The following is a 27,244-nucleotide window of genomic DNA, read 5'->3' on the forward strand; positions in this document are numbered from 1 at the left end:
CATCAAGTCCATTTACAGTTTGTGCACACATACATATAAATGCCTGATGCATTCAGGATGAGGCTGCCATATATTGAGTCATGCACAGCCAGGGAGGCTGCTGTGAGCTCCTCCTTGGTGAGGGATGGGGCTCATGCTTTCATGTTTGTGAAGGACCCGGCTGGTCGTTCCACCTAGGTCTACATTTTGCCTGTTGGACGTAAATTCAGCTTTCTCAAGATGCTTCAGCCATCACATCCTTATATCTCTATGGCAAAGAGGACAAGAGAAACATTTCAAGAGCTTACTCCATGTTTGGATCTATACTTTGACATATTCTGGAGAAAAAAAGGCCAAAAAGCAACAAAACTGGAACATATGTAACATGCCTTCTGTTTTTTTCTTTGTGAAGTAAAGGTTATGATTTGCTTCCTTTAAATTGCATTAATATCGACACATTGCCTTTGCATTGGTGATTAATGATGTGTTTATTTTAGCATAAATGACTCCTTTTATATGGGCTTTATGTATTGATGAGAAGGTAAACAGTCTGAGTTTACTGATTGCGTTTCTGATTGTGTTTAGCCGGAAAGTTGACCTCTGATGCAAAATCTTTCTAGTGATAGCCCTTTTTTTGCTGAAATAACCAGTTGACGTTGAAGTATATGTATTAAAACAAACAAGCAAAAAAAAAAAAAGTCTAATTGTCTTTCTGTTGTCGAAATCTCAGATTAACTGAGAGTAAACTGAAGCTGAAATTATGAGGTTAATTAAGCATTTTGGCTCAAATGTGTAAAAAGAAGGGTTGATGGTTTCGGTATTAAATGTCACCCCTGTTTAAGTTGTTGGAAATAATATTGAAAGAATTCTAAGTAAAGTATTTGTTGTCTTACATGTATATATTGCAGGGCTGTGGTTTGTAATCTCAGCCAATAAGTGTGCAGAAACATTCTTAAAATTGATCGGATCTAATAAGCAAAACTGAAAACTTTCATTTGGCTGTAAGAGTGACAATACCGTTTGAGGTGCCAGTTAGGATGGGAATAGCACTGCAACCTGGCAGTTCACATTCACGTGTGGCGCCTCGCATTGTGGGTCAGCTTTACATAAGCCTTGTGTGTCAGTGAGGCAACCTAATCCTGATTCCTACAAAGATACTTAGTCAGCCTGGACAGTTATACACACACACACACACAGGCAGTCCTCCTTTGTCACATTTGGAGTTTGATGTAATGCTCCGTGCTTGTTTGTGTCTGTGTGAGACAGAGAAAGTGGGAAAGGCTCCCTGTATGAAAGAAGATAGACACTCAGTGGTATCTTTGGCTGCAGCGCCAACACACTAACACTCAACCGACATGCCTGCCAGCTAACTGCCAATCTCGCTCCCTTCTTTCTGTCCCTCTGGCAAAGGGAGGTATTCCAGGTTTTTGTAGAGATTAGCACACTGGTCAGCGTGCCTGTAAAGTAGTGATTTATAATTATCTTAAGGATCAACTAGGGGCACAGATTTTCTCATTGCTGAGTAATTGGTCAGTTATTTAATTTATAGGTTGATTGGTTTTGATTTTATCTCAAAAATTTGTAAAGCAAATTTTTCTTTTTTTAGAATCCACATTTGTATTAAATACGACAAAAATACTGGCAGTCCTCACATCTGAGAAGCTTTGCAGTTCACATATATGAAAACAGTTTATTAATGTTAATGACTCAATAGGACTGCTACTGCAGTTACTAGTAATAGTTGTTTATTCTTGTTGATGGCATAAACCTTTGCACTGAGATCCAGGATTCTTTCTTACACACTTGCACTTGAAATCGATCCTGTTTTGAGGAGAGAGGGAAATAGAAAAGCATATGGGGTTCATAAATAACTAGCAGGTCATTGATTAAGAGCTTGCTATAGTACTTTAGCTGACCACTTATATTCATTGTAACAGTGGGTAGTTCGGTGTCAAGGATGCATGGCAGGAGTTCTGTGTCACCAGGATAAGATCCAGCTTTACGTTCGGTATTCAGCAGACTTTGTTGTGCATGGTGTTTAGACAGTGCCTATGCAAAGCACCGGTATGAACGAATGCTTTCAGGTCAGGGACAGGTGAAGGGCAACCATCACCCGGAAGGCAATGTCTTGCTTGATGACAGCAGTTTATTGACACTGGGAAGCTTTGATTGATTTGAAGCTTTGATTGATTGTCCTATTCAGTAATGGTTCCTCCTTGTCAACTAAAGCTATCTGTACAATATGTAGGCTGAAGGATTGAAGCACGCAAAACTTGGTCACCACTCCAACCTTTAATGCAATCATATACAAAGCAGTTATTTCACTTAGGTAGTATTTCCATGTCATACCTGTCAAATGTCACATTTAACCAATGCGATGCAGCTTTTAGTGACTTTACAAATTTTTCTTGTTTATACCGTGAACATCTTACCAATTCTTCCATTGCAATCTTCTCTGAGAGCAGATTATCAGTGGAAATAAAGCGTGTAAGCCGTAATCCCAGATCAGCATTGAAATGCTAATGGAAAGCAGAATGCTGACTTCACTTGTGCTCTTGACAGTCCTGTCAGCAAAAGAGCAATCACGCTGACAAGTCTGAGCTAACTAATTTACATTTTTGGCTACGGTTCAGGAGTGGCATGCCCCCGTGCTGACCTCGCCTGACTTGAAGCTAACGGACATCCACTTCCACACAGATTTCTACACGCTGAGCAGCGTGATGTTATATATGCTTTTATGTGTCTTGTGGAATTCTGTTCCTCAGCTTTGATTTTTATGCCCCGAGGGACAGCTGGGGTCAAGCCCAGTGGTCTTTAGTTTGCAGGAGGCTGAGATCAGTCAAGTCAAACCCACAACCGCCTGCCCCAACATCCAGACTCTCTCTGTCTTCCTGACACCTCTGGTTGGAGTATAGACAATGGCTGTTGGTTGCATACTGAACCTAAAGCACATCTCTTTAGTAATGTGGATAAAACCAAAAGCGTCCAAGCTTGAGCTTGACACAGAGATTTAAAATGTAGTTACACAGATATTTCAGAATGTAGTACTCTGACAGAAAAACCTCTCAATTATTTGAAAGTGCACTAGGCTGTTTTTTTTATTTTTAAATTCACAAATTGCTTCCTCCTTATTGAAAATTCTTTGGACATGGAATATATTTGCTTTTGCTATTGCCAGCACCTCACACTCTCAAATGGGAGCTCTGGCATGAGAATTCACATGAAAATTGGACTGTAGTGTTTTGTATTTACGCATGAATATGGAAAATGAGTCACCGTCCTTCCAATGTTGCATGTCAACTTTCTTACAGCAAAGCCTGTTGAGGATAAATAATATCCAGTCCTCAAGAAAAACCCCTAGAGTTTAAAGTACAAGGTGAGACTTGTATGGTGTAATGATGGTGCGATTTTTACTGCAGCGCCATAATTTGAAAAACAACAGTGTTAATTTTTTTGTCATCATAAAATCACTCACAGGTGACAGGAAGTGATAACATCAGGCAAGAAGCCACAGTTTCACGTACTGTTGGCAGTTCCAGTGTCCAAGCAAATCTTTGTCAAAGAATATGGCACACGTGGCATATAGCACTGATATGTAAGAGAAAAAGAACAGGTGCATGTGTTTACTATTCATATATGCATTTGTGCTTCAAGTCAAATATAGAAAATCGATAAAACACGAAACTTTATTGACACCATTCTGATGTCAGAAGTGTATATGGATGGATTTTTTTTTCAAAGTAAAGAGAATATGGTATGTAGAACGAGAAAGAAAGCTGATATAAATATATGTGTGGGCTGAAGCAGGAAAAACATAAGGATGACTCACAACTCACCTAACTATCCTGTTTTTCCTCTCCTCTTGTGTGTGTTGTTTTTGCATCTGTGTTTGTGTACAACATCCCTCAGTCTTTGTGTGGGAGTCTGTGCTTAAGTGTGTGGGTATCGTTTACAGCTAAATAATGCTTGTGCTAAAGGAGAAAAAAACATCCCCCTCAGCATTTTCTCTGGTGTGTGATGTTGACTGCATCCCAGTGGCTTTATTTTGTGACATAATTCCGTCATTTAGGTTCTTTCAACCTGCTTCAGCCGATTCAGTGGTTCCTTGCGTTTTGCTGAATGCCTGATAACAAGGCTCATAGAAGAGTGTGTGGTCATAGAAATCCAGCTAAACGGCCAGCCCGTAAAAGAACTGTTGTGGGAGATGAACTTCAGGATTATGATTGTTTTGCAATAATCAAACTCTATTGTAGCCATACTGCAAATATCTCAATAGCATAATAACCCCACTAATCTTTTCTTTATTTATTTTTTGGCAAATGCTTGAGTAATATATGTTAGGCCTTTTTGCTTATATTTGATAGCCACTGTTCAACTGACAGGTAATGTAGAGAAAGAGAGATGAGTGATTTTCAGTAAAGATCTGATCGGTCTGGAATTGAACCTTAGACTCAGCTGATTAAGGCATTTTTCCCATGTGGCTATCCCCTAGCGGCTAGGGCCTAGCCACTTGAGTTGTCTTTGTTTATTCCATTTAAGGCTAAACTAAAATAACAGAATAACAAATACTGTACTGGAAAGCTCATCAGAGTGTTAGAAGTGATGAATATTTCTAAAATCTCACTGATGAGGATGATGAAATCCATTAGTGCGCTGATACAGTATATTGGTCAAATCCCTGAGTGTTTCACTGCCGTTCATTATCGGAGAGCCAAAACCCCTGAGATGATCCAAAAACAGCCATCTTCCCGCCCAGTGCCTACAAAATCCCTACTACCCTTCACATCCTTATTTGAAAGGGTTTAAAATGAAACAGATGTATCATAAATATCCTTCAGTCTTATCTACATTTTCCTCTTTGATTTCCTGCAATGATAATAGGCCTCACAACATGAAGCCCGATAGCAGTGTCCATCTCATAAATGAGAGACCCTGTCAATCATGAAGAGAAAGCTAAAGAGTCTGAAATCTTCTTGATGGGGTTTCTTCCCAGCAGAATTAAATGTAAACGTGTGAAGCCCTGGCTTAAAGGTGCCAATATGTGCTGCACTTTTTAGCTTGCATTTCATCTTATGTAAGGTGTGTCAGACATAACATAATATAATGTAATTATCCCACAAAAAATATGTTGTTTACACGTGTTCTTTGTCAGTCTGGGAGAAAACATACTTAACATACTGTAAGTATGGATCTCACCATGCAGATGCAGAATGTCAGTGAGCTTGCATAAATTGCTTGTGTTACAGCCTCTGTCAGGGTAATTGCATTTCACATCGCTTTGTTAAAATGCTTCAGTGTTACTGCTCTGTCTTCTGCCCGCTCGTCTTAATGGCTTTTCTTGATGGAGCACAGAGGTTGATGGTGACGCCCCCTAAGGTCTGCAACAGACCAGACAAGGGAGCTGCTGAATGACAACATTGCAGAGGAGTAATTATCTTTTGTGTTTCTTTCTCAAGCTAATGAAAAAACAGTCAGAGAGCACTTAAGTGAATAGCGCTTTAAGACCTTCTTTCCACCTGCACATGTTGTTCAACACATGTTGACTGCATTATGTCATGAAAATGCAGGAGTCCATCACTGTCGGCATTAATGCGCCTCAGATATGTCAATTAGTTAATGCCAGGAATAGTCAGAGATGCATTTAATTACACTACCAACATGAGTGATGAAATGCTACCACTTTCAAAATTACCAAGAAGCGATAGGGTACTTACGATCGAGAAAATAGATGAGGATTACAGAACTGTGCAAAAGTCTGGAGCTACCCTTCATTTCTTTATGTATTGTTTCTGAGGAGCCAGGCTTTCTTGTAATTTTGGTCTTGAGCAATAGTTTTCCAGGCTTTCTGAAGGTCTTTCAAAGTTTTTCAGTCTGCTATTTGTACCTGGCCGATTTCAGTGGATTGCTTTTATTTGTTTGCTTTTAACACAGACCTATCAATCACTCAATCATTTTGAAAGCACCTAAGTCAAGAAATGAACCAGTGTTTTGGCTACATGGACAAAAAGATCCCGTTTTTTGTTGTATCTTTAGGTACTTTAGTTTTTAGCAGCCTGTCTCAAAAACACATAATTTGTTCCCATTTTATTAATTGAATGTATGAAAAATGGCAAAGGTAACTGTTTGGGAGGCATGAAATGGGATTTTTGTATCAATAAGTTTACTCTTATTAGCACTATTAGCTGAAAAGGTGACATATCTCAACATGGTGTACATTAAGAATTTGAGGGAAACAGGCAAGTGGAGGAAGAGAGAAGCCTGTCTACAGAAGCTCACCAGTATCTGAAAGTCATGTCCTTAAAAATGGGAGAAAATCTCTAACAAAGACCTGACACAGGACCTGAGAGATGTATCTGGCTCTTCAGTTGAACGTCAGAAATATTTTCAGTGGAAGGGTGGCTGTCAAGAAGCAGTGTTGAGGATCTCACCAAAATTGGATATACTGTCAGATTTTGATCCACCATTGTCCAGCCAACATGATCCATCCATTTTATGCAGCTTAGTTTTTAATCCCAAACACACTGCCAATGCAGTAAAAGCATACCTGGAGAGAAAATCGCATAATAGAACACTTTAAGTGATGGGCTGACCTCCCAAGAGCCCAGACCTCAACATCACCGAAACAGCGTGGCATCATCTTGACAGAGAAGGTAACAAAAGGAAGCCAATATCCAAAGGAGAGGTTTGAGTGTCCTTCAAGAAGCCTGGAGAACTATTACTGACGCCAATTTCAAGAAATGACAAGAAAGGTTGTCAATAAGAGTTCAGGCTGGGTTGCAGGATAAAGTGGGCACAATAATATTGACTTTCAAGTTTGTTAGAATTGTACAAACACAGTTTTGCCTCATATATTGTATTTCCGTGCATGTTTGCACCCAATATGTTTCTCAGTGTCCTAGCAAAATATAAAGAAACCTTTGCACAGTCCGTTTGTTGATTATTGCTGTAGTTATGTGATTTTCTCTGCATTTCTATTACCTGGAGACAGATTTTTATACAACTTATGAAGCTAGTACTATTTGTTATTAGGAATGGAATCCAAAATACTTTATATAAAATAGACTAAATGCTGAATCACTATTTGGCCACAGCTAACATATGAATTTTTTTCTTCTTCATCGCCTGGCGTGTTGGCTTTCCTTTTCCCACCATATTGTCGGAAGTGTCACCAGACGCTTTGTAGAGTGTGTGATCTGTGATTTTGAACTTGTTGGGGATCTGTGGGAATTCAGAACGTAAAAGCCTACAAGTTAGACATGAGAAAAAACATGAATTATTCCTTCAATGTTTTGAAGTGTTGTTTCATCTCTTCAGCTTTCGTCTTCGGGGAAGCAAGTCGTCCCTCGTTCAGTTATGTCATAAACACTCACGCCTACTCATGTGAAAACCCACACATGGAACAAAAGCACATACACACAAGCACGCATTCACCCAGAGATGCAATTGCACAAACTACACATGGTTGTCGATTAGAATAGATGAGTCTTTAATCTGGTGGTTTGTGAACTCTTTTGATGGCTGTGTTTCACTTGATGTGTTGCGGCAGACTTTTCTCTTCTTGACAGGATTATCCTGTCAAATGACTGACGCCAGCTCCTATGGAAAGCTTCATCCATGCAACCTCAAACACTGTGGAGCTTTATTTTGAGATATCCACTGTCACAGCAGCACAGTCGAGGATTATAACTGGGCTTTTATTGTGTGCATTTCAGAGTGTTTGCTTCCTTTTCTGAAGCAACCTGTTGCTTAACTCTTTAGTAGTAGGTAAAAAAAATGCCTTTTCTTCCCAGGGTTTCAGCTGAAACCCTATTTTTTTTGATCTGGCTGTCACTCATCACATAATATACTCTGTGATGGTGAGGCACTTGTGTAGTCAGAATATAAAAGGTAGATAAGTTTACAAAATCTAATCACTGATAAGAGATTTGTCGATTGCTTGGCAGAGAAACTAACTGTGAGTGCACATTTTAATCCACATATTCGATTAGGGGTTTGTCAAAAAGGTAAAAACAGAACTGAAGGTGCTTATGTAAACAGACAGCCTATTACTTTGTCAGAGAACAGAGGCAAAGCCAAATCCCACATGTACATAACTGGAAGATGATAGCCCATTATATCCTGTGCCAAGTAGAGGAGGCCATGAGAAGGTCACTGGCATACTGTCCAAAAACTGTGAGTGCACAGTTTCTACCACGGGCCGGGATGTGTGCATCAGCGGGTGCTGATTAAACAATGTGCCACAAAATGCAAAAACATTTAACTGGATTAGCGTTAGGTTGGGCAGGTTTAGACAGAATAAACTAAAAAACTGTAAACATAGAACTTGTATAGCTTGCTCATCCATTAGCTTTACATTTTCTCTAGTAACTTTACTCTTTTAACCACCTGCCTCAATATTTTACACTTAGGCCCATAATTTGACACAGTTTTTGCATTTTTTTTGCCTATGTACACAACCACAGTGGATTTTTTTTATTAAACAGTCAATATCTGATGGGAGTACAGATATTCAGCTTTAATTTCAGGGAAATTTTGCTTTATTTGTTTAGGAATTACAGTTATTTTTCTACATAGTATTCTATTCTCAGAGGCCCAAAATCGGACGATCGTGGCTCAAGAGTTGGGAGTTCGCCTTCTAATCGGAAGGTGGCCGGTTCGAGCCCCGGCTCAGACAGTCTTGGTCGTTGTGTCCTTGGGCAAGACACTTCACCTACCGCCTACTGGTGTTGGCCAGAAGGGCCGATGGCGCGATATGGCAGCCTCGCTTCTGTCAGTCTGCCTCAGGGCAGCTGTGGCTACAACTATAGCTGCCTCCACCAGTGTGTGAATGGGTGGATGACTGGGTGTGTAAAGCGCTTTGGGGTCCTAGGGGGGACTAGTAAAAGCGCTATACAAATACAGGCCATTTACCATTTATTTACCAAAAGTATTTCGACAAACTATAATAATGTTAAATAAGGCTTATTTTGTTATGTTGTTTTTCCTTCTTTGAGATTTTCTGCTAGGCTTCTACTGCAGCCGCTTTCAGTTGCTGATTGTTGTCTCCACCATTACAACACATAATTTAGTATGCTTCAGATCATGCTGCATTAATTTACTCTTCCCATCATTCTGGTACAAGTTAAACTGTCCAAATATTTTTCCACGACTGTGCGGGCTTTTTTAGCTGGTTTCAGGCAAAGTCTAGTCTGTCTTTTTCAATCTTGAGTGTAAAGAACGGTTTGCAGTTTGCAGCCCTCTGTATTTTCCTTCATGACGGCATCTCTCGATTACAGAATTTGACAATGATATGACTATCATATCGTGTTAAAAGTCTCATTGACTTGGTTAGATATGGTGAAGTTGTATTTATTTATATTTTAATAATTCACCTTGTTCACATTTTGTCATCTTTCAGGTCTTTTGATGTTGGTGAGTTGGTCAGTGCATTTATTCTTAATAATCAACAAACTTATTAATTTGAGCCTAATGACGTCTTCCCCACTTGCATTGACATCTCCTTGGGAACGAACCTCACCTGTCCGTGGATACTGCTTATCAGTAAGTTGTGTAATTAATTCTGACTCTCCAAAAAAAGGGGGACTGTGCACAAAAGTGACTGTAATTCCTCAACAGTGAATGCAAAATTTTGTAAAACTCACAGTGTCTTTGAAGCTGCAACCGCGTTGTGATTGTTTGATTTAAAAGCGACTGTGGTGGTGTGCAGAGGGAAAAGTGCAAAGTTTTCCATTTGTCCAACAAAACATGGACTTAACCGTAATTCATAATGAAACTGTAGCGGCAAAAATGTAAGGGCTGACAAAAAAAAAAAAATCACACAAAGCCATCCAAAAATACAACGCTTATTAGACTACCAGGATTAAGAGCTAGTGTATATATGACTAAATGTGAGTGGAAACTTCCCTATTAGAGGAAATTCTAGGATTACAACAAAGGAACAGGGGATGGGATTACTGTACTGGTAGATCACATGCATACACACAATAGGCTTTTGTATGACTGATAAAGAGTGGTAGGAGGAAAAATTGGAGTGTGAGACAACCTTTGTTGTTGACAGGTCATATTGTTAATTATAAATGACTTCTTAGAGATAACAGATGGATAGTATCATAAACTAATGAAATATCTGCAAACCAATTTTTCACTGTCTTATAGCAAATTATTTCCACAGAAATGAAAATGTGTTCATTTGTATTTCCAAACGGTATTAATAGAGGGTGCATTTATTTTGACCTTCATCCAAACAAGGCAATGAAACATGATGTAGCACTAAATAAAAGTGTCTGTCATATCAGACCTGTGACATATTAGATAAACAACTGTGGCGAGGATTTCGGGATCTCAGCTTTATCAGGATTCTTGGCTTACTAAAGAAGATATTAGGGCTCAATTTTAGCTGCTCCTCTCAGACATATAATTTGGTCATTTTGGAGTAGGATAGAGGAGGATGCATATTAAACAGCTATTGTTTTTCTCTTTCTCACTTTAAGTATTTCCATGATGTGTAAAGCTCATAATGTTTTGTGAAACATATTAAGCTTAGTCCTGCTAATCTTAAAGGTTATTCTGAAATCTTTTACAAAGCTGTGATCTCACCTGGTGTGCCCATATTCAGTGTATTTGAGCGAGGCAGATGTGCCCACATGCATGTTAGCAGTCCAGACTAAACCCCACTCTGAGTGGCCTTAATTGATTTTAGTAAGCCAACTAAAACCACCAGGCTTAGGTTAGCTAATATTTTTTGCTTTCACCCAATGGTAGCCATTAAGTCAAACCACCCACTATTATCACACATGCGTGCGCGCGCGCACACACACACGCACACACACAGAGTAAAGCATGCTGCTCTTTCACGGCCTTCAATCTATCTGCCTCTTGTCAGCAGGCATTCCCTTTCTTTGATTTGCTCATTGCGGTGTTCTTCCATGTTGTGATAACTGATGTTATGTGCCCTCTCTTGTTTTCGGTAGCATGGGCCAGAGACACGAAGACGGCTAAAAGAATCCCGGGGAAGAGGGAGAATGGTTTGTTCACCCTGCCAGTTCTCTCTTCATATGTAGCCACTGCTTGCAGGGCATAGCCTTGAGAATGCAAGACTGGATCAAAAATGATCCGCTCCGTTTCCTTCCTTTGTTTCCCTCTTTGTGTATATTTCAGAAAAGGGTGTATTTATTCAGCCATTGCATTAAACATCCATTTTTCCATGGCAACCAGGCACTGATGATCCATTTAGGATGTGTAGATACAGCATTGCTCACTCCTTTTCATTTCTTTTACATTAGGCCAGGGAGAAATCGAGTGGGAAGGCACTGATAGCTGATAAGCTAAAAAACATGAAGTTATTTGGTTTTATTAACAACTGATTGAAACACAAAGATTTAACCATTTTCTGGTAAAACAAAATAGACACACGGTGCCAAATTACTAAATAATATGTAAGAAGACCCTCTCAGTATCTTTTATTGGATTGGATTAAGGTTACAATTTGTGCTTTATCTGTGGTTTGAAATAATGTGAATACAGTACTTTGTCTTTTGGAGCAAATACAATAACGCCTGACTGCATTAGTATAACCAGAAATTATAAACCGAAGGTTGAATATGTTGAATTTTACCGTGGTATTCTTATTCCATTTGTCTGTCAAAATGATTACACAAAAACCATTTGGCTGAATTTCATAAAACATGGTTGAGAGGTACAGTAGTGTGGAAATGTGTTCTTAATACAGTGGAACCCCGACTTACGAAATTAATTCGTTCCAAAGGGTCTTTTGTAAGTCAAAGCACCTTTTTCCATCGCCTTTTGAGTGAGGCGATGCTGGCTGAAGACAAAGTTCTTGGTGGAGGAGGAGGTGGCGGAGGTTGAAGAAAGCATACGTATACATGCATACATGCGTACATGTACATGTAACATTATGGAATTGAATTTAATGTTTCTATTTTATCTATTTCGTTACGCAGGCATTTTGCCGTACCACGGGCAGAAATATTGCCATTAAGTGCCTTCGTAACTTGAATTTTGCGTTAAATGGGGTCTTCGTAAGCCGGGGTTCCACTTTATTTTGATAAGATGATGTAAAGTCTAAAGCCTTACTGAAGTGGCACATTTAGTATCAGTCCCTAGGGGCAGCAGAGCATAGGTTTATTCTTCAGAACAACATTAAATCACACGTGAGATGTTCTCAGTTTAAGGTAAAGACACAACCAGATAAGTTTCCTCGCTCACTTGATAAGCTTTATTCTGCTTAAACAAGCACTTGGTTTAAGTACAGTCAATTCATGCTTACCAGTATTTTAGTGCCTCTCGTGTCACTATTGGAAAAAATACACTTAATGTGATGCTGACACGAAATGTGACCATACATTTGCATTATTTTTTTGTTTGTATTTTCTGTTCATACCTTCATAAACAGGGACTCTGTTTTGTATATAAATTTGATCATCTTTTAAATTAAATTCTTTCAGATGTATTTGGTGATTAAAAATTAAAGTGGAAGATAGTCATGATTATGACAGACCTTTTACAACTCTTTCTGCCAACTCTTTCTTTTCTATCTAAAAATTGATAAAATGTTTCTGTAGTTCAAGATGTGTGCAGGCTTGACAAAACAGACAAGAAATTATATTAACAAAGTCTTGATTTATGTGGTCTGTCATTCTGAATTCAGGACTTTAGAGGTCACTGGTGTTTTAGTCGCTCTACTCCCTTCCATTTTCTCAACCACATTCAAACCTTGTTGGCTCCTCCCTGTTTTCTTTGCAATGATAAATGTGCTGAGAGTAAATGAAAATTATAACCAAGGTCAAGTTATTGTATTTAGCTGATGGGGGTTGTGCTTTTTCTAATTGCGTTATATATCATGTAGGGGTAAAAGTGCAATACTGGTTGAAGTTATACCTCAGTTGAGCCTTATCGATTACTTGACATCTTGCAGAATTAGTTTGGTCATAGACCGTATTGGGCTTCTTTTTTTCCTCTTTCTTTGATTTCCTTTATAGGAAATGTGGCTGTTTACAGTCGGGGAAATTGTTATTTGATCCACTTGCTCACTTACAAAGAAATCAAATCTTATTTTTATGACAGTTTCATTTTAATGGAGACAAAATATCAACTGAAAATCCAGTAAAAACATATTAAAGCTTATAAATTGATTTAGTACTTGGTCGTGGAATCGTTGTATTTAGTTTGTGACCAAGTTTGCACACATCTGATGACTGATTCTGGGCAACTCCTCTTTACTGAAACTCTTAAATCCTTTAGGTTTATTGACTGCGACTTGGCAACTCGATGCTTCTTTTCTATAGGACTGAGGTCTGAAGACTGGCTAGGCCACTGCATGAACTTAAAGTGCTTCTTCTTTAGCCACTGCCTTGTAGTTTGGCGGTGTATTTTGGGTCATTGTCCTGCTGGAAGACACATCATTCACCATCTTCAGTTTTCTGGCTTTTATGGTACATGGTCCCATCCATTGACCCATCAATGCAATGTCAGCGTCGACCTGTGTCGACAGGCTAAAAGCATATTGTTACCACCACTGTGCTTGACGGTGGGGATAATCTCTAGATACTCAGCATTTCTCTTCTAGTTGATGTCAGAGAGCTTGTTTATGGTTTCATCTGACCACAGCACTTTCTTCCAAGCCTCCTCTGAATAATTTAGGTGCCTACTGGCAAACTTAAGATGGGCCTATGCATGTGCCTACTTAAACAGGAGGACCTTGCATCCCAACGGCCTTCAGATCATTAGCAAGCTCCTCCCTTGTAGTTTTGTGCTGATACACCACCTTTCTCTTGATTATCCTCACCCCATGAGGCATGATCTTGCATGGAGCTCAGGACCGAGGGTGATCAATGGTTATCTTATACTTCTTCCATTCCCAAATAATTCCACCAACAGTTGTCACCTTCTCACCTAGCTTCTTGTAGGCCATTCCAGCCTTCCGGACACATCTGCTTTGTACATATAACAAGCTGAGAACAGGAGTATCTGTAATTGATTGGCTGTGTGCCACATGGGTACAAAGCCAATTTCTTGGAGCCAGAATTCTGGCTGGGTTAAAGGGGATCAAATACTTATTTTACTTTTTGTTTGTTTGAGTTTAGAGTGGATTATCTTCACTCTAAGTACTCCAGAGTTATTCAAAAACCTGTAATTGCTCCAAGATTTTGGTTTGATTATCTGTTGACCACCTCACCATATCAAACAGTCAAACACGGGATTGTCCCCCAAAATTTGGTCCGGCAGATTTAGTGGACATCTCAGGAGTCTAACTCCCTACATTCCCTTCAAGGTTTATCAGTAGCAGCCTGAAAAAAGACCAAAAAAAACCTTTTCCCTCCTTCTGACATGAACCTTCACTTAGGCTGAATCAGCTAATGCTGTTATCAGTTGCTATGGAGACTGACTGAGTTAGGATGTTGCTGTGGAAACTGAGCAGCAGCTCATTACCACCCACAGCAACCCTCCACACTCCCTTGAGCAGCACCACACAAATACATAGCTCATACACACTCATTTAAATACACACATACACAGTAGATATGTTTTTTTTCATGATGTATCAGCCGTAAGTATGATTAATATTGCTTTTATTTAAACCTCACAGAGATACAGTGACATGGTGCACACACCTGTACAAATGTGTAGGAATTTTGCGGTGCTTTTATTAAAATTTTGTATTAACAGGTAGCTCACCGTGGGTTTCACGTGAGTCAGTCTCTTAAAGATTAAATTACCACTCCGATCTTTGTGACAGGAGCTAATCACTAACCAGCACTTTCATTATCACTGCATTTAGCGTGTTGCTTCCAGGTGCGCTCAAGCTGAAATTTGCTCTCCGTCAGCCCTTTTTCACCCCAAACACTCAGAGAATGTCACAGTAGGAAAGAAAGCACACGTGTTACTAATATTATTCTGTTCAAATGTTCCAGTAACCCACGGCAGTGTGACAGTAAAACCAACATGAATACAATAGCAGCCACTTGAAACTGAAGAAATGGAATTCGGCCATTCTTTATTCTTCTAATTAAAACTGGTGCCTTTCCTACTGTGACATGACAAAATGTCTGCCGTGGAAAGGGCCTGGGTGGGAGGGGGCAGATGTGGTCTCTCTTATTTGCAAATGGATCCTGCACTTGTTTGTTTCCAGCAGTCTGGGTTTAGTCTGGGTTCAACTTTTTTCACCTCACAGTCATACCTTTTTACAACGCCATCCATTTCCTGACTTGCCTGCTTTTTGCGAGACCATGCTAGTGAATTTTGTCTTTTAAAATGTAGTTTTATCAGTGTAAATAAGAGGAATCATTAAGAATCTGAATGAGAATGATTTTCTCCCCCTACATATAAGGCTTGTTCTATTATTTTAATATTTTTCACAGGGATTTAGAGTCACAAACTAATCTCTCCCTTAAACAAAATTGCATTCAGTAAGCAGTGTAACAACCACATATGTGTAATTAGCGTGGCATGTTACACTTGTTTACATGAGACGATGGTGATATTAGTCATCTCTGTCCACAAGTCTCTGTTAAAATGTAAATGCTGAAGAAAATCTTGACCCATGCACTTGATCAGGGCTTTCTCTCCCTGCTGTTGTTTATTAATTCAGTAGTAGGGGTGCTGCCTGCTGTGGCTCAGTGTTTCACTGCTCCCCTGATAGTTTCCGCTGTGATACTGATATATTCAAAAACACACTCTGCACACTGCCTGAGAAGTCCGTAGAATTGACTTTGCAGTGCACCCATATGGCATTTCATTCTAGCTACTCGAAGCACAACATTGGACTACAGTCAAGTGTATTAGCACAGTGTTCTCTATAATATCGTAGTGCTAAAATTATCTTTTATATATGTAGGCCAGAGGACAGAAATTATATTAAGGCTATAATTACACAGGACATGTCTTTTGTCCACGAAGGTACGTTTTCTAAGTGTTATGTACGCTACTTGTGCACACCTCAGTCTTTGTTTGACTTTCTGTTTCAGATGCATTGGGTGATTATAAAAATCCATTTAACATGGATGTTTGTATTCCAATTATGGGCCTATTAACATGCTACACCGCACATGTTGCCATGATAAAACATTTGCAGGCTACACCAGAGCTCCGTATAAGCGAGTCCATCAAATCTCCCTGTCTCTTGTTGGTTCACACTTGATCGACAGAGCTTTGTCATAAAAATGAAATCTGTCGTCTCAAGCATTTTGTCACTGCATCTGCTGCTGAACCCTCAAAACAGTTAAATATAGAAATTAACCAGCACATTTTTTGTGTCTTGATGTAGTAAAAGCGTCACCCACTGTAGGACACATCTGGCTATCCATATGGTCACTGACACAGCTATAAATACTGTACTGTATCGTCATTCACCAGCAGAGAACACACACAAGCTTCTACTTAATCATAATGGATTAACTATCGGGTGTTGTGTTTTGGGATGTAATTCCCAAATCTCCCAAACTCATTTTAAAACTATGAATGCACTGTAGTAATTCTTTGTGGACTGCTGTATATATAAACATCTCCACACATCGATGTCACACATGCAGTTGGTAAAATTCACACTCACAGACTTGACAATGCCAGTGCACATACTGTATCAAAGTACTCACTAGTGAACAAACCATTAGCACTGGTACTCTTAAAAATGTGAAGGCTGATCATGAGATTGTTTTGCCACATGCAGTAATTCTACCGTGGCAGTGAAAATGAAAGCTGCATCCACCTGCACTCAGCAGCAAGTGGGCACAGCCGGAGGCGGTCTATGTGTGCCCGATGCACACATGGTGCACCTGTTTGGGAGTGCGTTGCACTGTAGGTATTTGTGTAGTGATATGTTTGTGCGAGACTGGGGAGTGTTCATTAGCTTATTGGTAATGTAACTGACTGGTGCTGTTTATAGTGGAGCCCACGCAAACTCCTAAAGAAGCTGTGAAAACACTTGTTCTCTTGTAAAGAGCACCACCAACTGAAGCTCTGTGTCTGACACCGACAGAGCAGGCACTTTATTCCGTAATACATATGGTGTCTCAGCGCAGGGAAATAGCGCAGAAACACAGAGTTGAAAGAGGTAAATGAGGTCTCGGCAGCAGTGGGTTTAGTCAATAGAGGAAAAAGGAGAGGAAAAAAAATCTAATTTTAGCGAGGTCATTTATTCTTTATTGTGCGTGAACCCTTTGTTATTGCTAGTATCTTCTCCTCTTCTTTTTATACACAGTAAATTGCACTGAACAAGGAAAAAAAAGAGTTGGGGAGAGGAAATTCACTTCCATAATTTAGAGTAGAAAAAAAAAGCTTTTCTTCTTTCTCATCCCCCAGCTGATTTCTGTTTTCATTTTCAAGGGGAAATTAAAAGTTATTTTGGTTCACTTTGGAGAAACCACTTGTCCGACATGTTTTAGCTCTCTAAAACACTCGCACTAAATGCAGTGTGCATATTTTATAATAATATCACTAACAGGGCTGGGCCATATCATACCGTTCACGGTAATAAGAAAATGAAATATTGCAATAGAATATGGGTAAAACGTGCATGCGCAGTACCTTTGTTTTCATACGCACATGACGGAAAAAGCATGGCGGCGACGGAGAAAGAGGAGGGCGAAAGCGGATCGTTGAATGAAACGGATGAACCAGAATTGGTTTGTAAAAATGCTGCAACGTCAGTGGTGTGGAACTGGTTTAGCTTTCGTCCGTCAGATACACAACAAAGCACTATTTTTGGTAGAGCATGCTAGCGGGCCGTCGTTATTACCGTGTTTTTTTGGAAAATACAGCACACTTAAAATCAATCCTTTGATTTTTCTGAAAATCGACAGTGCCCCATATAATCCCGTGTGCCTTATGTATGAATTCTGGTTGTGTTTACTGACCTCGAAACGATTTTATGTGGTACACAGCGCTCGAAAATCTGTCAAATGTTTTAGTACGGCTTTGCTAAGCTATGAAGCCGCACCGCTTGATGGATTGTCGGAGCATTACGGCTATCGTAATCAGGAGCCTCGCGGAGGGATACGTACTGTGCTTCAACATAATATTACCATATTGTGTGTGTATAACCTCTTTTTAAGTTTTGTGGATATTATACATGGTTATGCTGAGGATATGTCGGCCAATTTCCACTGGAAATGCCTTTTGGTTAAACTGTCAGCAAAGAATTTGCATTTGCGCTGTTAAATTTTTATATAACTTTAATGCACATAAAAAAACAGCTTGTTTAATTGAAAATACATTGATGTTTTGTTTTTGTTTTTTTGCACTAATAAAGTTGTGGAGTTATAAAGTAGTTTGTCTAGTGTCAATTATATCGTCAGTTATATCGTTATCACAAATTTTCAAATGTATATCCTGAAAAATATTTTTGGTCATATCGCCCTGCTCTAATCACTGATGCCTTTTGCAATTTCTTCACACAAAGCTAATTTCTGGTGGCTCTTTGCCTGTATTTATTCTCTTAATTCTCTTAATTTTGTCCCATTAATAATTTCGTGTTGGAATTCAGTGCTGTGACCACATTTACACATTTGTGTAAAAGTTGTTGTCACTTCATCTGGCGTATTGTTTTGTGTGTTGTTTTGCTAATTGATTAGGTCATTTAAATTATTTTACAAGGTTAAATGACCTGAGCTCAAAAAGCATCACTCCTTTAAAGCAAACTTACAGCTTGGCATTGATCTCGTATTCACTCTTAATGTTTTTTGGACATATAGGCAAACTGAAGTAGGTGTTGAGTCATCATTCAGCCATAAATTTTGCCTCCACGGATGTCAGGGTCTTGAGTTCCTTGGGGTGGGGTTTTTATCCAAAGGAGTTAATGTACAGTTTTCCTAGCTTTGGCACCCTCTGCTGGCTACATGACAAATTAAAAATATAATTACAGATGGGGCCAAGCTGCTCAGCAGAGCAGTTAAAGAGTGCTGGTTCATACTGCTGGAGTATTTTCATTATATCATGTTCATTGCAGAATGTTGAACATTTTATGGGTTTTTTGTACCAGTTATTAACATGACCTCACTTTAAACCCTGTGCAATGAAAGATGTGACACAATAAATATGAAGTCATACTGCATTGTCTTCCAGATTTTGAATGTGTTTCTTAAGCCATTAACCAAGAATAAACAGCATTTTTGCATGAGTAGAATTTTGCTTAAGCAAATTATTGCAATTAACAAATATGTTTCCTGTTCAATCAATCATCACAGTGCCTGTTAGTGGTCATTTTTAATATGGTCCCTGCTCCAGCTGAAGAAAGCAGGATCAGCATCTTCCAAACCCCACCCAGCACAGTGCATTGATGTGGATTCAAAACAGACCACAGAGGCCTGCGAGGACCCAACCAGATGAATGTCTGTGCCTCATGTTTTCCAACATCTTAGTGGTCCCAGAGAAACAGACATGCACATGCTGAAAGGAAAAAGTACAAACAATGGTGGGGTAAATGTGGCAGCACTTCTGGGAATATTCATGCATGACAACATGTAATAAATAGACTACACAGCATCCTTTAAAGGTAAAGGAACAACACAGTAATGGAGGGATAGTAAATCAAGTATAAGTTACCGATAGTGTAAGTTATAAGCTACAGTACTGTGCAAAAGTCCAGAGTCACCTGTAATTTCTTTATATTTTGCTTTCAATGGGACAGAGTTTCTTGTAAAGTGGTAAAGCAATAGGCTCTCTGAAGGTCTTTCATTTTAAACATTGGCTGCTTTTCCACTTGTTTTCAGTCCAGTCCTTGTACCTGACCATTTCCATAAGAATTTCATAGGAATTATTTGTTTGTTAAGCCACTTAACATTAATCTATAAATCATTCACGCATAAAAAATGTCCCTAACTCAAGGGGTAAATAAAACTTGCCTTAGGCACTTTGTTACTAGCAGCTTGTGACACTGCTAGTGACAACAACCCTTTTTGTTTTTATCTTGGCATAGCTGGTGTATAGTGTGTACTTAAAAGTTTGAGGAAACCAGGCAAGTGGAGGACAAAAAAGAAGTGGCAGGCCTTAGAAAAGCTGAGGTATGCCATATTATTCAAGACCTGAGCTGAAAATCTGTAGCAACAGGACTTACAGAGTTAGAAATCAAGATTTAAAGTTTTTGGTTTCAATTGTTGTCAATATGTCAAATTTATGGAATCATGAATGCAGAAAAGTATCATCAGATTTTGATCCAACATGCAATTCCATGTGGAACGCAGTTGTCACCACCTTCATTTGTCACCACCAGACATACTGCCAATGCACTAAAACTGTACCTGGATAGAAAAACATAGAATGGACTATCAGTCATGGATTGACCTCCACAGAGCCTTGACCTCAACATTATTGAAGCTGTATGGGATCATCTTGATAGAGGAATACACCCCCCCCCCCCCCCCCCCCCCCCAAGTTTTGCACATGTCGAGGAGCGTGTCAGGCTACATTTCACTGTGTGTTATACTTGTATAACTATGCATGTGACAAGTAAAGAACCTTGAATAGAATAAAAGGCAGCCAACTTCCAAAGACGAGCTTTAGATGTTCTTCAGGAAGCATGGAAAACTATTCCTGAAGACTACTTTAATAAGAAAGCTTAACTAAGAGAGTTCAGGATATATGGAAGAATAAAGTTGGTCCTACCAAATATTGATTTTCAAGCTTGTTTGAATTGTGCAAACTCGGTGTATCGTATGCTGTATTTCCATCTCTGTTTGCACGTTTCAATAAATTAGGAAAATGGGAAACGGGTACACTAACAACATATACAGAAATGATGGGTGACTCAAGACTTGGAAACTCAGCCATGGAAAGTCATTCCATGAAGACTCAAGACAAGACTGTCACAGTTCTGTATTTAGTGTTTAAAAACATCACTAATTAGGATTATTTTCCACAATCAAGGCTGTTTTATAAGCCACTTTTAAGTGAAACATTGACTTAATTCTCAAATGTAAAAATGCAACACGTCTGACTCTGTACTTTTACTCATTGGTACTGATTACATGAAGGTGCTCTCTCTTTTATGAGTTGCATATGTCTGCCTTTTTCACCATAGAACTAAAAAGAGAAGACCTATTTCACCATAGGACAGAAGAAGTTTAAAGTTTTCGTAGACACGTCATCTACCTGACTTTGTTAAAGTCGTGTCTGTAGTAATCTGTAGAGTGTGAATAACACTGGCTCTCATATCCTAGTCTAAAATAAATACACTATCTTGACTAATTGTTGGACACTAGATTATGAAAGGCTTAAACTACTGTGGATTTTCTAAGGAGTTAAGCACATATTTCTGCTGACAGCTTTAAGGTCAGATCAAGGTCAAAGATCCTAACAATTTAAACTACATCGGTCACATAGACAGTCAGTGTATCGGCTGGTTAAAAGTGACTGTTTTTTTTCCCTCCCCGTCATGACATTCTGACTTAATTTGTCCAAGCAGAGAGGAGAAAAACTGGGCCCATTGGTTACATGACAGGGAATCAACAATGAGGAGAGATGTATGGCATAATTGTTTTATTTGCCGTCTTTTCTTTTTTCTGTTTCTCTGTTCCCTCTGGCCTTTTGCTAACCCCAATTACATGCTTGCTTTCTTTGCCCTGCTGCCTCCTGGTGTGCATATCCTGTTGGCATAAGGAGCTTTGGCCGCTTTTCTAAGAGACCAGAGTCTGTTCCCATCAGTGGAGCTGTCTGTTTGCATGGGAGTTTTGACTTGGTAGATTAATCCATGTTTACCACAACACAGTTAGGGATGTAACTAACTAGATACCAAGCCAGATTGATTGAGTGAAAATGAAGCTACAGGGATTGTGGTGTAATAAATGAAGTATCAGTGGTGGCTGTAGTGATCTTTGTGTTATTTGTCATTACAGTTGAGGACGGTCACAGACAGTTGTACAGGTTTTGTTTATAATGCATCAAAATGATGCACTATAAACAAAACTGCCTGTCATTTACAGGAAGAAAAAGACCTTGAGGATGTCGATGTCCTCCTATAATAGCTGTTAACTCAATTCAGGTATTTTGAAGATGCAAACCAGAACTAGATCAAATTTGCATGTATTCTCTTTTTTTGTTGCTTAAATCTAATCTCATCACATCATAGTTTATTCCTTTGTTTTGTTTTTTTCTTCCTTTTCAGGGAATTAACTTGTCCTAAGTGGGCATTTCTTCCAGGCTGAAATATACCTGTCATCAGTTCCAATAAAAGGAAATGATGTTTGGCAGCTACAGAGTTACTGGCTAAATTTAGTCCCCAAGACAACTTCTAATTCCCTTTGTTGGGGACTGTTTGGCTGTCTCGGTTTTGATGTGATGGTGATTCATAGTTATTTTGCACCTGGGCCACGAGAGATTTTCTGGGCCTCTGAAAGCACACACACAGGCAGATCCAACACACATCCTGCAAGTAACCTGTTGTGGTTGTAGCTCATAGCATACACAAACACAATGTCTGCTTTAGAGTGGAGCATTTAAAGGAAGCTTACAGGTGAAGCCTGCAGTGCATTTCTTTGTTTTTTAATTGATAAAACTGTGGTTTTGACCTGGAACTTGAACCAAGGTACAGAGAAAAGGCACCAATAAATGCTGAAGTTGGATGTCTTGCAGGTCATACAGCTTCACAACATTCAGTTATGATGCTTTTACATACGGTTTATTTGTAAGTGTTGCTTTGGGAAATAATACAATTTGAACGCTTGTTGGAGCCATTTCCTACTGAAGGTAAAAAGTGAAGCGATTTAAGTCTTATTGCTTGTGACTGATTACAGGGCGTTTTAAATGATGATGGAAATTCAGTCAGAGACTGTGTGATAATGGAAGGGACTGTTGTGTTCATGAGAAGTTGTCTGTTAAGCTTTCATTTGTGACCAGATGCAGACTGGCATTAGTTGGATAAAGCTGTGAAACAAGCGCAGACACTGAATATATGCTGGCTGACGGGTTTGACTGACACGCCTACTGCATGACAGGGATTTGAGAAGTTAGCATTATAAGTACAAGTGAATAACTAAGAATGGCATGCCATAGCTGTTTTCGTGACAGCTTTAACACATTCATAATTTTGATTAAAAAAGGGAGATTAGCTATAAAAAAAACCCTGCCTATCTCCATCTTTTTGTTGTCTCTCAAACCTCCAGCTTCCTCTTTATGTTGAGCTGTTGTCCTTGGGCACATCTTTCAGTCTGAAAGTCATCTTTCAGATTTGGCAAATCAGTAAATAATATTTTTTAATGGTCACAGATATTTACACTAACTATTGAAATGCCTTATATTTAACGCACACAACTGTGACATTTCTTCTCAGCCTCTTAATGTCGAAAAATGTCGTAGCCACTTCAGCCAAAGTGGGCAAGTAGATGGTATATTGTAACAAAATAACGTTGTGTAAACACAGAAATATACTCACACACATATACAAATGCAACTACAGCTACCAGCAAGGAAACAAATGAAGAAGTCCAGACTCATCTTTAATGCTGAAAAGATTTTTTTTTAACTTTTGAAGTATAGCAAAGTCACATATTTTCTTCCATAATTGCTAATATTACACTGACCTACACATTATAAAATTCAAATGACATGGAGCTTTGTTTTTGCAAAAGTTGAGTGATCCTCAGTGGACATACCAGAGCACGTAGTTGTTGCTGTGGGTGCAGCTTTATGGTTGCTCTACAGCCACTGGGGTAAGAATTATTCGCAATTGCAAAAGCACAACATCAGAGAATTCTCTTTTAATTAGTTAAGGGACTGATGTACCATATGTATGTGTGTGTCTCTGAGTCTGAGAGTGAGAGAGAGGAACTTAACTGTATTTTAGGGCACAGTAAAAAAAAAAAAGGGGGGGGGGGGGGGGTCATTGGTGTAAGTTTTGGAATTGGTGTAATTAAATAATCTCCATAAAAGAGGGAGATAAATATAAACATTGTTTTTCAGAATTTAAAAAAAATCTATTAGCTAAAAGAAAATGAATCAGTAGATTAAATTTGTGACTGAAATCTGCTGCAATGCTGATTTTCATGTATTGTTTATATTTTGTTGTCTGGTTGTTTTTTGTTGTGATATGAATAACATAGTCAAATTTTTTTTGGATATTACATTGAACATCACCTCTATGTTTGAGGTATCAAGTGACTCATGAGCCAAAGCACATGGTTATAGAATCGCACCTTTAGCTTGTTTAGGGGAGCTTATGCCAAAAGGTGTTGAAAGGAAGACTACACTAGATTGAAACTTTAGGAGTAAGGATATGAATTCTCCAAATGTGGGAGTAGAATAGTTTTTTCCCTCTCTCAGCCATATTTGGAAATTCATTCAGGAATACTCCTGGATATGTTTTGTACAAAAGCTGCATTTTCTAAGGAATTTTCTAAGAAATATCTGAATCCTTCTGATGAAGGTCTTTCTCCTGAAAGCTATTCTCCCTTTCGGCCCATTCAGCGGCAAGAGTATAAACACTGCCGTCTTTTTACTGTCGTACGTTAATCAGGAGCTTTTGAACCTTTTCCAGTTGTGTTCCATTCATGGGCAGAATATCGTGGCACAGCAGATGTCTGGAGATGGTCCAGTTCAGGTATGGGGGTGGGTAGTAAGAGCCCTTTTTAATTTTTCTGGACATGGATTTAATACTCCAGAAGTGAAGGAATCAGTGATGTGTAATCTATGTCTGACAGTACAAAGTTATTCGTGATAACCTGTGAACAGTCTGCAGCAGGGAATTCATAAACAGCATTTCTTTACATTATAGAGTTTCTGGAGATGCTTCTTTGCAGTATTATATAATGGCTGAAATTAATGTAATGACGTGATGAATGAGAATGCAAGTTTTTAAGATGAGTTTTTTCTCTACAGCTCACTGCCCTGACTGTTAACAGGAGCGTGATGAATTCAATGAAGGGACTTTGGTAGGGCTGTTGCTGAGTCATTATTTTCCAATTAGACTCTTAGTCAGCGCTTTAAGCCAAATACTCATCTTTTAAGGGATGGCAAGCGGGTATAAAGTGGAAAGGAAAAAGCTGTTTGATGGTTTTTCCAAATGTACAGCAGTATTATACTTCTACCATACATATTCTTTATTTTGGTCACAAGAAGATCGGATTTTTAGTGTCTTTGCTTAACAGCTTGTCACCACTGCCTCCTGGCATTAATGTTGCTCTTCATTATGTCAGGTAGTTAGATGTCAGGTGATTTTGAGACTGGGTTTGTAAAAATGTATGTTCTTCGATAATTTTACATGCTTTTTACCACAGAAACTGTGATGATTTGACCTTAAAAATAGATTTCACTTAGCTGCATCATAGCTGATAATCATTTAAGCGTGTAGGGCTCCAGCAATAAGATAAGACAAGGAAAGGAAATGGTTTGCAAGAGTACTTTATAAAATAAATAAAATGAATGACTTCTGACACCTTATTTCCAGATCACTAATGAGAATGAAGCAATTTGTAAAGAAAATTCATCAAAAGGGATAGAATATTTGAAACACTATATTTCAAAAAGTATTCGCTTATCTGCCTTCACACATAGGAATTTAAATGACATTCCGTTCTTAATCTACAGGGTTTAATATGATGATGACCCACCCTTTGCAACTATAACGGCTTCAACTCTTCTGGGGAGGTTTTCCACAAGGTGTAGGATTTTGTTTATGGGAATTTTTGCCCATTCTTCCTGAAACACATTTATGGTTTGGTGTTTTGTGGGGTTGAGGTCAGTACTCTGTGCAGGCCAGTCAATTTCTTCCACACCAAACTTGCTCATTGATGTCTTTATTGACCTTGCTTTGTGCTCTGGTGTGCAGTCATATTGGAACGAGAAGAGCCCATCCCCAAACTCTTCTCACAAAGTTGGAGACATGAAATTGTCGAAAATATCGTGGTATGCTGAAATATTAAGAGTTACCTTCACTGGAACTAAGGGGCCCAGCTTAAATCCTGAAGAACAACCCCACACCATAATCCCCCACCACCAAACTTTACACATAAACAATGGAGTCAGACACATATCATTGTCTTGGCACTGCCAAACACAGACTTGTCTATCAGATTGCCAGATGGGAAGTGTGATCTCCATCTGCACTGCTCTAGAGGCCAGTGGTGGGGTGCTTTACGCCACTGCATCCAACGCTTTGCATTGCACTTGGCGATGTAAGGCTTGATTGTAGCTGCTCAGCCATGGAAACTCATTCCATGGCTCTCTACACATTGTTCATATAGTCTTCAGATTATCTCAAGAAGTTTGGAGGTCTTTAGCGATGGACTCGATGTAGAAAGTTGTCGATCTCTTACATGGCCTACCACTCTGTGGCTGAGGTTTTGTTCCCGATTGCTTCCAGTTTATTATAATACCACTAACAATTGACTGTGGAATATTTAGTACCAAGGAAATTTCACAACTGCACTTGTTGGACAGGTGGCTTGCTATCACGTTTCGATGTTGAAATTCACTGAGCTGAGAGCGACCCATTCTTCATATTTCTGACAACATAGTGTATTTCTACTAGAAGTTTTGGTCAAGTTACTTGAAAATAGTAATTAGTTACTAATTACTAATTACTTCTCCAAAAAGTAATCCAGTTACTTTACTGATTACTTATTTTCAAAAGTAATTCATTACTTTATTACTTAGTTACTTTTTAAAAACATGATAAACAACCTAAATATGTTATGAAACAACAAACCTTTCAGCCCAATTCTATTTTTTCTGCAAAATCCATCATATAAAATTGAATCAAATGAAAAAATCTGTTTTTAAATCTTGTTTTATTATTTTTACAGGAAAGTAACAGTAATCTAATCACCTTTTTTTTTTTTTTTTTTTTTTTTTTGCAATAGTAATCGGATTACAGATCGGATTTTCTGCCAATCTTTGTCTACTAGTAGGAAGTATTTTGATACTGATGGTTTATGCAGTCTGTTGCTAGCGTAGTGCTATTCATTGCTCTTAACTCATTGCCCTTTTCCGAAGATACCCACAGTAGCCTGTAATGTCCTGGTGTTCTGGTATGTTTGGACTGTGCATGTCAGACTAAAGCTAATTTTTGTGTGTCTGCAAATGGAACTGCAGGTTGTGTGTATCTTTAAGAAGTAGAAAACAGGGAGGCAGACATAGCTGCTAGTCTTTGTGGCTGCAGATGTGGCATCAACAGGCACACACACCCTGATGGGGCCTTCGTTTTTTTTACTGTCTTTTCATCTCTTTCACTCCTGTGCAGGCTCAGCAATTTTCTCACCTATACTTCTCCCCTTTCCTTTCCATCTGTCCCTAAGATGTAGTGATGATGGTGTGTGTGTGT

General features: G+C 38.9%; 1 protein-coding gene across 7 annotated transcripts in view; it reads left to right on the forward strand.

The window, feature by feature from the left end:
• The window catches only part of map2 (microtubule-associated protein 2), a 94,236-nt gene that overhangs the window by 1,133 nt on the left and 65,859 nt on the right, over positions 1-27,244 (forward strand). The window lies entirely within an intron of this gene.

This window comes from Rhamphochromis sp. 'chilingali' (genome assembly GCF_963969265.1).
Source record: "Rhamphochromis sp. 'chilingali' genome assembly, chromosome: 14".
NCBI classification, from domain to species: Eukaryota; Metazoa; Chordata; class Actinopteri; order Cichliformes; family Cichlidae; genus Rhamphochromis; species Rhamphochromis sp. 'chilingali'.